The following is a 13,371-nucleotide window of genomic DNA, read 5'->3' as shown; positions in this document are numbered from 1 at the left end:
AAATAATGTCCAGTGTCTCTATTGTTTTTCTCTGTTTTAAACTGGACATCTGAAGATAAATACCCTGACATTGTTATTTTGTTTTCTGCCTAGCCTGGATATTATGCTGTTTCTCTACAACTACATCATCCATTATTACAAACTCAACAATACTTCATAATCCATTTTGTTTTCAGAAAAAAAAATTTAGACAAATATCCTTTCTCTGGCAGCATAAATATATGTCTTAATTTAGGTTTTGGCTATGTTCACATGCCAAAGTCAAATGAGGTTTAAGAAAAGCCCTTCTACTCTCTCTTGATGCTTCTGATATGGCTCCACTATGTGGCAATTACCTGTCTTATTATCAAAGGTGGAGGCAGATTATTTTGCTTTTAATTTAGTTCCTTGACTAACAGAGCCTGATATTGTTATCTGGGTTGGTTTCCACAGACCAGTCTGTACGTCTCTTCATGCCGAACCACTTGGGAATTGTTGTGAATGTTTTTAGGTAGGGTATACAGAGGAGGTTGGTGGGAGGGGCTTTTAAAGTTTGATCTTTTTCAGGCCTGACAAAAGGGTAAATATTTTTAGATTTTAAAGAAACACAATTCAGAGTAGCAAGTAAGTGTGTCTTAGCATTCTAAGGTATCCAGATGCTCTAAATGAGGCTGTTTCAAGTGGCATCTGTGCCTGCATCTCCTCCATGTCTTTGGTCCCCTTGGAGACACTGGGAAGGAAGATGATGTTGAGAACAAATTGCTTGAAAACTTCTTTTCTGAAAAAAAATGTAGTGCTAGTGGGCCTCTCAATTTGCAGATGCTGTCTAGTAGAATAAGAGAATATTCTGAGTAGGGAATCTGTGGCATTCTGGTAACTGGATTTTATATTTCAAAAACAGAACTCTGTGGAGAAGCTTCCATGCTTCCAAAATGTATTATAATGGATAGGATAAAATTCCATGACCATTTTAATGTTATTGCATTTGTGTATAATTTGAGAGCCTGTGTAATACAGATGCACATAAGTATAACTCAAGTTATCTGCAGAATTAAGGTGTTTCCTTGCCTTCCTTCTTTCACTTGTGAAGACTGGATATGTTTTTGCCTACATAGGTGGGGATAAGTTGACAAGATGGAGTTGCTGCTGTGACCAGGACTTTTGTGACCTACCTCTGGCAACTTTGACTTTAGGGACATAACTTTTGTACTAGTAATAAGTACTCCCAATCAGAGTACCATACTGAAAGGTAGTACATTGTGTTTTGAATATTTTTTATTGAAATAGCAAAACTGTCAAAAAAAAAAAAAAAAAAAAAAGAAAGAAAGAAAAAAGAACCAGAATGGTAGCCCAGTAGATTGGTTGAACCCTGAGATGTTGGTAACTGGATGTAGGTGGGAGGCAGAAGCAAAAAAAAATTCTCAGTAGAAATATGACAGTCAGAATGAATTCTGGGTAAGACATGTGACCTAGAAAAGAAGAACATATGAATTCACTTTGGAGTTCTAGGGGCTATTGGAAAGCCTGAACACTCCTGGAACTTGAACAAAGCTCTACTTAATGATCTCTGGGTCAGGGATAAAAAAAACAACAACAACAAAATTAAAGGCTGTCTAGGATTCAATGAAAATTAAATAACTAAGAAACTAAATAATTTTTTAAATTACTAAAAATATATTGTGTTAAGAAATACCTGATTTTGTTTTTTTACCTAAGCAACCCACTGTACAATTCAGAGACATCTTGCACCCAGAGCAGAAGCTGATTAATCCAGAAACAGCAGTCTAGCATTACTGATGGCATAAGTAGAAGTACATGTGGCAGACAGCTTTCCAGGCAGTGCTATTGCCAGAGGCACTGCTGGTGTAAGTCAGGGTAGCAACAGGTAACTAGTGAGCTGAAAGTAAGAGTGTTTCCAGGGAATCATGGTTTTTTCTGACATTTTTCTTGCACACATAGCCTGACAAAGGATATTTCATTATAAGTTGTAATAAAGATTTTTCTCCCTGCGTCTCTCCCTATCCCTGTCCCTCCCTCCCTCCTTTCTTCTCCCTCCCACCCTCTTCCCCCCCCTCTCTCTGTCACACACACACACACACACACACACACACACACACACACACACACACACACATTCTTATACTAGAAAGTCATTTGACTTTGCTGAAAGCTATATAAGATCTCCGAATCCAGTGTTGAAATGCTTTGGCATTTCCTAGCAGGTAACAGAAACAGAATGGTCCACTTTAGAAAGGATGGCAGGGTAAGCAAAAGATAAGAATTTAGGCTGCTGCTCATCTAAAACTACAGGATCTCTATGACACAGGTTAACAGCAGGATAATGGGGAGGAGGCCCAGTGAGGATACAATATTGCTGGAGTCATAGAAGCCAGAGATTTGAAACTAGATCAACAAATTATTGCAATGAACATTTGTATGTGAAGATTCGTGGACAGAGGGATATAGTATGGGACACACTGTGAGATACTATACAGCTTACATGCCGAGACATGTTTCGGTTCTTTGTTTTTCTTTGTTTATTTACATGGAGTTTTTATTTGTGGGGTTGTAAGGATGAAGGGAGGATATGAGGGGATGTAGAGATGGGTGGGATTGGGGTGCATGATGGGAAACTCACAAAGAATCAATAAAAAGTCAAATAAACAAACTTTTAAATGTAGTTTAGGATGCTTAGAGGGCTGGTGAAGTTAATTGATCAGAGGTCAACTCAGACAAAGAAATAAAGTACATTGGTCCAGATAGTTAGAATATAATGCTGGAGTCAGAACAATGTATTAGGAACATTGACTCCTTTTCTATCACCTCTATTTAGCCATGTTTGATCCCAGCTCTCTGTAGACAGTGGTGAGTAAGGTTTCCTAAAAGCAGAACCTGTATCAGGGATTTGTGTGCATATAGTTCTGGGGGGGATTTCTCCAGTGAAATGACAGTAGTAGAGCCATACAAGAGAAAGAGCTTATAAGATTAACTTCACCTTGACCCTACAGGTGTTTCAGAGCATCAGTTGACACAGGGTTGGGGTATCAGTTTAGCTTCTGATTTCCTGGGGTCAACTCTTCAGATAGTAGTACTTTCCTGAAAGCAGGTACTAGGAGATAAGTCTGGGAAACAAAGAAAGATGGTCTGGAAGAAGGATGTTGCAGATTCTCTTACTGTACGACGTATTGACAGAGGCTCAAAGATAAGTCTTTCACCAACTATCTAAGTAGTCAGTGTACATTTAAATCTAGTCAATGTGTAGAAGTTAGACCATGGAAGTTGACTACTATTTGTCATGTACTACTGCATGGATTAGACTCTAGATCCATAGGCAATGTTAGTTTTCAAAACTTAAGTTACAGTCTTGTATGTGTCTCAGCTCTGGCTAGGGCAAGAAAAGAAGGGGAAATGTGATTTTGCATCATTTGGACACATTTCTCCATATGAGAAAGATCATTGTTGATCTTCCTGACCATGCTTTTAATGTTTTCAGTCAATAACCTTAAATAGAAGACAGATAAACTTACTATTCTAAAAGGGTCCGGGTCACTAACCTTGGTCTTTTTGTACTATTGTACCACAAACTGAGTGTGTAAGTGTGACCTGCCTTCTGTGTTCAGCCTTTTGAAAATTAGGTTCAAGAAACCTGTGTAAAAGGAACCTGGTTATGATAAAAACTCTGAGAAATAAAATGTCCCTTGTTTCTTACCCTCAAATCCAATTACAGTATCTAGTAAATTGTAAAAGGCTCATCTGTTGTTAGCATGCAAACAGTGTGAAGACCTAGACCCTTTACACGTCCAGTTTGAAAAAAGATTTAACATTGGGAGTGGTAATTTGAAATTCTAAGAAAGCTTCAGAGTATTTTTCTCAAAACTAAATATGTGTTTCTGTGTCACATAATGGTCCAACTGGGAGGTGCTTTTAAACATTTGTGTGCTCTCACAGGGATGGAGAGCCTCTTCATTAGGCTAATCAGGTAGATTAATGCAAGTTGTAGAGCTCATTAATAGTTTCAAAGCTTTACCCCTTTGGTCAGTGGGACATTAAAAATGTGACTCAAGCAAAGCCGTAAAAATGCTTGTATAGCTGGGTTTCAACTTGTTATCAGCCATCACTACAGAAAGCAGCTGAGGCCACTATGCTAGTTTCAGAATGAGGATGAGAGACATGGAACATGTGTTCCCCACCATACTAAACTTATGTCAGGGACAACCAACTGGCCAGGCACGTGAGGGCACCAGATGAAGACTAGCCAAGCACTGATGTTCATCCCAGCCTAAGTCAATAAAAAAGAACCTTATTGGCTAGGTTAATGTATGTTGGGATTTTAAGCTCTTATGTTTTGGTGCAGGTTGTTGCATAGCAAATACTAATGAGCTTTCCAATAGAAAATGGAAATTTTTAACATTTTTATTGCTATAAACCAGAGAGAAGGGTACATAAAGTCAACCTCCATAGGTGCAGACTACTTTCATTATCTTTCTTTCTTTCTTTCTTTTCTTTCTTTCTTTCTTTCTTTCTTTCTTTCATTTTGGCCTTCGTTTTTTTGTTGAAATTCACACAGTCTGTGAGTTATTTCAGGGGTGTTCAGAGCTTTCTGGGGTTAGTATTAAATTATCAGTGACTGCATATTATATCTGTTCTTTTGTGACTGGGTTTTCTCACTTGGGATGCTATTCTCTAGATGCATCCATTTTCTTAGGAACTTCATAAAGTCATTGTTTCTGATAGCTGAGTAGTACTTCATTGTGTAAATATACCACAATTTTGTATCCACTCATCTAATAAAGAACATCTGGGTCCTTTCCAGATTCTGGCTATTATAAATAGGGTTGCTATGAACATTTTGGTGCATGTGTCTTTGTTGTATGTTGGAGCCTCTTTGGGGTATATGCCCAGAAGTGGAATAACTGGGTCTTCAGGTAGTACTATGTCCAATTTTCTGAGGAATCGCCAGACTGATTTCCAGAGTGGTTGTACCAGTTTACAACCCCACCAACAGTGGAGAAGTGTTTCTCTTTCTCTGCATCCACACCATCATCTGCTGTCATCTGAATTTTTGATCTTAGTCATTCTGGTTGGTGTGAGGTGGAATCTCAGGGTTGTTTTGATTTGCATTTCCCTGATGGGTAATGATATCTCACACTTTCTTAGATGATTCTCAGTCATTCGATATTCCTTAATTGAGAGCTTTTTGTTGAGCTCTGTAACCCCATTTTTTAATAGGGTTGTTTGATTCTCTTGTTGAACTTCTTGAGCTCTTTGTATACCTTGGATATTAGGCCTTTATCAGATATGGGGTTAATAAAGTACTTTTCCCAATCTATTGGGTGCCAGTGTGTTTTCTTGACAGTGTCCTTAGCTTTACAGAATCTGTGCAATCTCATTAAGTCTTATTTGTCAATATTTGACCTTAGAGCATGAGCCGTTGGTGTTCTGTTCAGGGAATTTTCTCCTGTGCCTATGTGTTCTAAACTTTTCCCTAATTTCTCTTCTAATAATTTCAGTGTACCTGGTTTAATGTGGAAATCTTTGATCCACTTTCACTTGAGCTTTATACAAGGAGATAAGATATTTTCATTCTTCATCATGCTGAGTACCAGTTGAACCAACACTATTTATTGAAGATGCTGTCCTTTTTACATTGAATGTTTACAGCTCCTTTGTTAAAAATAAAGAGACCATATATGTGAGGGCTCATTTCTGGATCTTCTATTCTACTCCATTGATCCACATGCCTATCTCTGTACCAGTACCATGCAGTTTTTAGCACAATTGCCTTGTAATATAGCTTGGAGTCAGGGATAATGATTCCCCCATATTTTTTCTTGTTGTTGAGGATGGATTTTGCTATTCTAGGTCTTTTGTTATTCCATATGAAATTGCACATTGCTATTTCCAACTCTATGAAGAATTGGGTTGGAATTTTGATGGGGATTGCATTGAATCTGTAGATTGCTTTTGGTAAGATGCTGAACTTGTTTATCAGCTGTAGAAGTTCTCTGGTGGAATTTTTGGGGTCACTTATTTACACTATCATGTTATCTGTGAACAGTGATGTTTTTGCTCCTTCCTTTCCAATTTGTATCCCTTTGATGTCCTTTTGCTGTCTAATTGCTCTAGCCAGGACTTCCAGTACTATGTTGAATAGGTAGAGGGAGAGTGGGCAGTCTTGTCTAGTTCCCACTTTTAGTGGGATTTCTTCAAGTTTTTCACAGTTAAGTTTGATGTTGGCTATTGGTTTGCTGTATATTGCTTTTATTATGTTTAGGTATGGGCCTTGGATAACTGTTCTTTCCAAGACTTTTAACATGAAGGGGTGTTGAATCAGACTACTCTCAAGACTCATAGTTCTATTAACTGTAGTTTTATGTAGTCAAACTAGAAGTTTGCCCCAATATTTATTTTTTTTAATCTCCCTTATCTCTTTCCTTCTTCTATACATTGGCCAATATCTTTAAGAGTAACATGTTACCATTTTAGTGACTAAGTGCTTAGAATGTGCAGATAAGAAATCATAAGAATACATTCAAGAAAACATTGAGGTAGATGTGAGCATTAGTGAGTGTGTATAAGTACTGAGTAAAACACATAGATATAAACCTATTGGGGAGGGATGGACATCAGAGTTCACCTTCAGATGTGGCTTCAGGAGTATTGATCAGGCACTGTCATGGGCATCCCCTAACTCTTTTGCTGGTACATTCAACATAGACTTGTCCATGCAGCAAAGATAGTTTTAGTATATTATAACCTTTGCTAGGCATGAGGGGCTCTAAGTTCTAGTCAAATTCAATGCATTTAAGGATTTTATACGTTGATCTTAATTACAGTAGCTTGATAATTTCCCTGTATGCAACACAGCTATTTCTAAGAGACACTTCACTCTAGCCTAGCATCAATATTATGGTATAATTTTTATTTACTTCATCTCCTCTTTTTTCTTCCTTCTTCTAGCAAGGCTAAGATTCAGTCCTTGCTCCATCCATTTTTTCAAGATCCATTTCTGATTCTTTGGCAAGAGGTCATACCCACAGGCATCTTTGCTCAACTTTAGGCCAGGTCCTCTTAAGAGGTGATGAGTTGAGAGCAGAGCCTGGCCCATCTGCCACCCAGAATGGCAGCTCGTAGAGGCTGAGCAACTGGTGGGTAGGAGACCTGGGCTGCCGGGGAGCAGAGATATCTCTGCGGAGTGCACACGGAAAGTGCACCCCCTGCCTTGCACTGCCCTGCCGTGCCTGATCCAGCGACCAGGAACAGAAAATTAGAACTTCTGTTTCCACACGGCGATGACTTCAGGACGCAGAGCAGAGCCCAGCCCATCTGCTACACGGAACGGCAGCTCATAAGGCTGAACAACTGATGAGTGGGAGACCTAGGATGCAGGGGAAAAGAGAGATCTCTCTGCGTAGTGCACACAGAAAGTGTACCCCCTGCCTTGCCCTGCCCTGCCCTGCCTGAGCCAGCGACTAGGAACAGAACATTGGAACTTCTTTTGCCACCAGACGACTCTGAGGCATAGAACAGGGCTCGGCCCATCTGACACCTGGACCAGTGGAGATCCAGGGACACAGATCATATGCAAGGGAAAGGCAAGAACATATCACTGACAACAAAATGGCAAGAGGAAAGCAAAAGACTATATCCGAAAGAAACCAAGACAATCTAGCAATACCAGAACCCAGTTCTCCCATAACAGCAAACATCGGAATTCCAAACACTCCAGAGAAAGAAGACACAGATCTGAAATCATACCTCAAGATGCTGGTAGAGATACTTAAACAAGAAAGGGAGGAAAAGCAAAAAGATTCAGAAGCTTTTTAAAAAGAAACAAGAAAAACACTCAAAGAACTCAAAGAACTAGAGGAAAACACCACCATAGAAATAAAGGAATGGAAGAGGGAAATTAAAACAGAAATTGACACAATAAAGAAAACGCTAAAAGAGATAACCCTAGAGGCAGAACACCAAAAAAAAAAAAAAAAAAAAAAAAAAAAAAAAAATCAGGAGTCACAGAAGAAAGCATTTCCAATAGATTACAAGAGATCAAAGAGAGAATCTCGGGGGCAGAAGACAACATTGCAAATGTAGACAAAACAGCCAGAGAAGATGCAAAAAACAAAAAGCTCCTAACCCAAAATTTCCAGGAAATCCAAGACAAAATGAGAAGACCAAACCTAAGGATAATAGGAATAGAAGAGGGAGAAGAGTATCAACTAAGAGGCACAGTAAATATCTTCAACAAAATAGTAGAAGTAAACTTCCCTTCCCTCAAGAATGAGATGACCACTAGCATAAAAGAAGCCTTCAGAACTCCAAATAGGTTGGACCAGAAAAGAAATACCTCCAGACACATAATAGTATAAACATCAAGTGCCCAAAGCAAAGAAAGAATACTAAAAGCAGTAAGGGAAAAAGGTCAGGTAACATATAAAGGCAGGCCAATCAGACTCACACCCGATTTCTCAACAGAGACTATGAAAGCTAGAAGAGCCTGGACAGACATCATGCACCCCCTAAGAGAGCACAAGGGCCAGCCCAAGCTGCTATACCCAGCAAAACTATCAATCACCATCGATGGAGAGACGAAGATATTTCAAGACAAATCAAAATTTACACAATATCTGACCACAAACCCAGCACTACAACGAATTATAGGTGGAAACCCCAATACAATGAGGGAAAATACAGCCTAGTAAAAACAAGAAAACTCCTAAACAAGAAAACTAAAAGAAGAAAAAAACACAGACACAACTCAACCCAAAAAAGCAATAATGGCAGGAAACAAAAACAACTATTCCTTGATATCTATTAACATAAATGGACTCAACTCCCCATTAAAGAGACATAGACTATCAGACTGGATACATAAACAAAATCCAGCCTTTTGCAGCATATAGGAAACTCATCTCAGAGACAGAGACAGACACTATCTCAGAGTAAAAGGGTGGGAAAAAAACTTCCAAGCAAACAGCGCCAAGAAGCAAGCTGGAGTGGCTATTCTAATATCGAATAAAGTAAATTTCCAACCAAAAGTTATCAAAAAAGATAAGGAAGGACACTTTTTACTCATTACTGGAGAAATCTGTGAGGAGGAACTCTCAATCCTTAACATATATGCTCCAAATAAAAAAGCAAACACATTCATAAAAAAAACCCTACTAAAGCTCAAAAAATACATCTCACCCCACACAATAATACTGGGAGACTTTAATACCCCACTCTCACCAATGGACAGATCAGGGAAACAGAAACTGAACAAGGACACTGCAAAACCAGCAGAGACTTTGAACCAACTAGAATTAATAGATATATACAGAACATACTATCCTAAAGTAAAAGAATACACCTTCTTCTCACCACCCCATGGCACCTTCTCGAAAATTGACCACATAATTGGACACAGAACGAGCCTCCATTGATATAAGAAGATTGAAATACTCCCATGCATCCTCTCAGATCACCATGGACTACGGATGGTCTTTAACAACAACAAAGACAACAAAAAGCCCACATACATATGTAAACTAAACAACACTCTGTTAAAGGATAGCAGGGTCAAAGAAGAAATGAAAGAAATTAAGGATTTTCTAGAATTCAATGAAAACGAAAACACAACATACCCAAACCTATGCAATGAAAGCAGTATTGAGAGGAAAACTCATAGCCCTAAGTGCTTCCAAAAAGAAGCTGGAGAGAGCTCACATCAACAACCTGACAGCACAGCTAAAAGCTCTAGAACAAAAGGAAGCAGATATACCCAAAAAGAGTAGACAGCAAGAAATAATCAACATTAGGGCAGAAATAGAGCAAATAGAAACAAAAAGAACCATTGAAAAAATCAACCAAACCAAGAGTTGGTTCTTTGAGAAAATCAACAAGATTGATAAACCCCTAGCCAGACTAACTAGAGGGCAAAGAGAGAGTATCCAAATTAACAGAATCAGAAAGGAAAGTGGCGACATACCAACTGAAACTGAGGAAATTCAAGAAATCATCAGATCCTACTACAAAAACTTATACTCCACAAAATTGGAAAATCTGGAGGAAATGGACAAATTCCTAGACAGATATAAGATCCCAAAGTTAAACCAGGACCAAGTAAACCATCTAAATAACCCTATAACACCTAAAGAAATAAAAGAAGTCATAAAAAGCCTCCCAACCAAAAAAGCCCAGGTCCAGACGGGTTCAGTGCAGAATTTTATCAGACATTTATTAGGGATATAACACCAATACTCTCCAAACTATTCCAAAAGATAGAACCAGATGGAATATTACGCAACTCATTTTTTGAGGCTACAATAACCCTCGTACCTAAACCACACAAAGACCCTACAAGGAAAGAGAACTTCAGACCAATCTCACTTATGAACATTGATGCAAAAATACTCAACAAAATCCTTGCAAACCAAATCCAAGAACACATCAAAATGATCATTCATCATGACCAAGTAGGCTTCATCTCTGGAATGCAGGGATGGTTTAACATAAGGATATCCATCAACGTAATCCACCATATAAACAAACTCAAAGATCAAAATCACATGGTCATCTCACTAGACACTGAGAAAGCATTTGACAAAATCCAACACCCCTTCATGTTAAAAGTCCTGGAAAGAACAGGAATCCAAGGTCCATACTTAAACATAATAAAAGCAATATACAGCAAACCAACAGCCAACATCAAATTTAATGGCGGGAAACTTGAAGCAATCCCACTAAAATCAGGGACTCGACAAGGCTCCCCACTCTCCCCCTTTTTATTCAACATAGTACTGAAAGTCCTGGCTGGAGCAATTAGACAGCAAAAGGAGATCAAGGGGATACAAATCGGAAAGGAAGAGATAAAAACATCACTCTTTGCCGATGACATGATAGTGTACTTGAGTGACCCCAAAAATTCCACCAGAGAACTCCTACAGCTGATAAACAAGTTCAGCAAAGTGGCTGGATACAAAATTAACTCAAACAAATCAGCACCCTTCCTATACTCAAAGGACAAACATGCAGAGAAAGAAATTAGGGAAAAGGTACTCTTCACAATTGTCACAAAAACTATGAAATACCTTGGTGTGACTCTAACTAAGCAAGTGAAGGACCTGTATGACAAGAACTCCAAACCTCTAAAGAAAGAAATTGAGGAGGATCTCAGAAAATGGAAAGATCTCCCATGCTCACGGATTGGAAAAATCATCATCTTAAAAATGGCCATTCTACCAAAAGCAATCTATAGATTCAATGCAATCCCCATCAAAATTCCAACCCAGTTCTTCATGGAATTGGAAAGATCAATGTGCAATTTCATATGGAATAACAAAAGACCTAGAATAGGAAAATCCATCCTCAACAACAAAAAAAACATATGCGGGAATCACTATCCCTGACCTCAAGCTATATTACAAGGCAATTGTGCTGAAAACTGCATGGTACTGGTACAGAAATAGGCATGTGGATCAATGGAATAGAATAGAAGATCCAGAAATGAGCCCTCATGTATATGGTCACCTGATTTTTGACAAAGGAGCAGTAAACATTCAATGGAAAAAGGACAGTCTATTCAACAAATGGTGCTGGTCCAACTGGCACTCAGCATGCAAAAGAATGAAAATAGACCCTTTCTTATCTCCTCGTACAAAGCTCAAGTGCAAGTGGATCAAAGATCTCCACATTAAACCAGATACACTGAAACTGTTAGATGAGAAAGTAGGGAAAACCTTAGAACATACAGGCACAGGAGAAAATTTCCTGAACAAAACACCAATGGCTCAAGCTCTAAGGTCCAAGATTAACAAATGGGACTTAATGAGATTGCAAAGTTTCTGTAAGGCTAAGGACATCGTCAAGAAAACAAAACGGCAACCAACAGAATGGGAAAAGATCTTTACCAACACCACATCAGATAGAGGCCTAATATCCAAGGTATACAAGGAACTCAAAAAGCTAGACACCAGAGAATCAAACAACCCTATTAAAAAATGGGGTACAGAGCTGAACAAAACGTTTTTAGTTGAGGAACACTGAATGGCCGAGAAACATCTGAGGAATTGCTCCACATCCTTAGCCATCAGGGAAATGCAAATCAAAACAACCCTGAGATTCCACCTCACACCAGTCAGATTGGCCAAGATCCAAAACTCAGATGAAAGCAGATGCTGGCGAGGCTGCGGAGAAAGAGGAACACTTCTCCACTGTTGGTGGGGTTGCAAGCTAATACAAACACTCTGGAAATCAGTCTGGCGATACCTCAGAAAATTGGATATAGTACTACCTGAAGACCCAGCTATTCCACTTCTGGGCATATACCCCAGAGACACTTTAATACACAACAAAGATATATGCACCACAATGTTCATAGCGGCTCTATTTATAATAGCCAGAAGCTGGAAGGAACCCAGATGTCCTTCAGAAGATGAATGGATACAAAAATTGTGGTACATATATACAATGGAATACTACTCAGCCACCAGAAACAATGACTTAACCAAATTCTTAAGAAAATGGCTGCATCTAGAGAATATCATCCTGAGTGAGATAACCCAGTCACAAAAGAACATACATAATATGCAGTCACTGATAGTGGGATGCTAACCCCAGAGGCTTGCACTCCCCCAGAAACAACTCACAGACTGTATGAAGTCCAAGAAATAAAGAAAACAAAAAATATACATATATTCACAAAACAAGAAGACTTTGACTATTTCCATGTTACACTTTGTTTTACATGTACTTTATGCTCATCGTAACTATTAAGTTTTCAAGGCATACTATCAAACCTTGAAAAAAATGAAGTACTGACCAAAAAATATATTTATATAGTTTTATGTAAAAATTATGTTAAAATCTGAAAAAAAAGTACTGACAAAAATGTATAATTTTAAGCAAAAATTGTTTAAAATCTGTACATTTATCTTTGTTTTGTAAAATAAAGTTGTTTTTAAAAAAAAAAAAAAAAGAGGTGATGAGTTTTCTTAAGTGGTCCCTGTAAGTGGAGGAGAGAGAAGATACTTGCTCTGTAGCTACCCTGCTTACCCTTAGCCCTTTTATTTCCATGAGGACCTTATTGAAGAATGCATGTGAAGGGAATTCTCATGGCATAATCATATTTTCAGGGTACCAAGAGCAATGATTGACTAGGAATTGGTACAATAATTCTTCACAGGGATAATCCTAGTTTAAATAATTAATGTGATCCTGAAAGACATACCAGAAAACTGTAGGGTTAGAAATATGTATATAACAATTGCAAACTAGAACCTCTTTAAAAGTATTTGATTTTCATCAGAGGGACTGGGGGACTGAAATGAGGGTGTGTAGAAAGCTATTCATGGAAATTATTTGAGAAACTCTCAAAAACATAAATAGTGAAAAGAAGAATTGAAAGTGGGG

The sequence above is a fragment of the Micromys minutus genome (assembly GCF_963924665.1).
Source record: "Micromys minutus genome assembly, chromosome: 1".
In the NCBI taxonomy this organism is placed as follows: domain Eukaryota; kingdom Metazoa; phylum Chordata; class Mammalia; order Rodentia; family Muridae; genus Micromys; species Micromys minutus.
The sequence above is the reverse complement of the archived record's forward strand: the minus strand, read 5'-3'. Positions refer to the sequence as shown.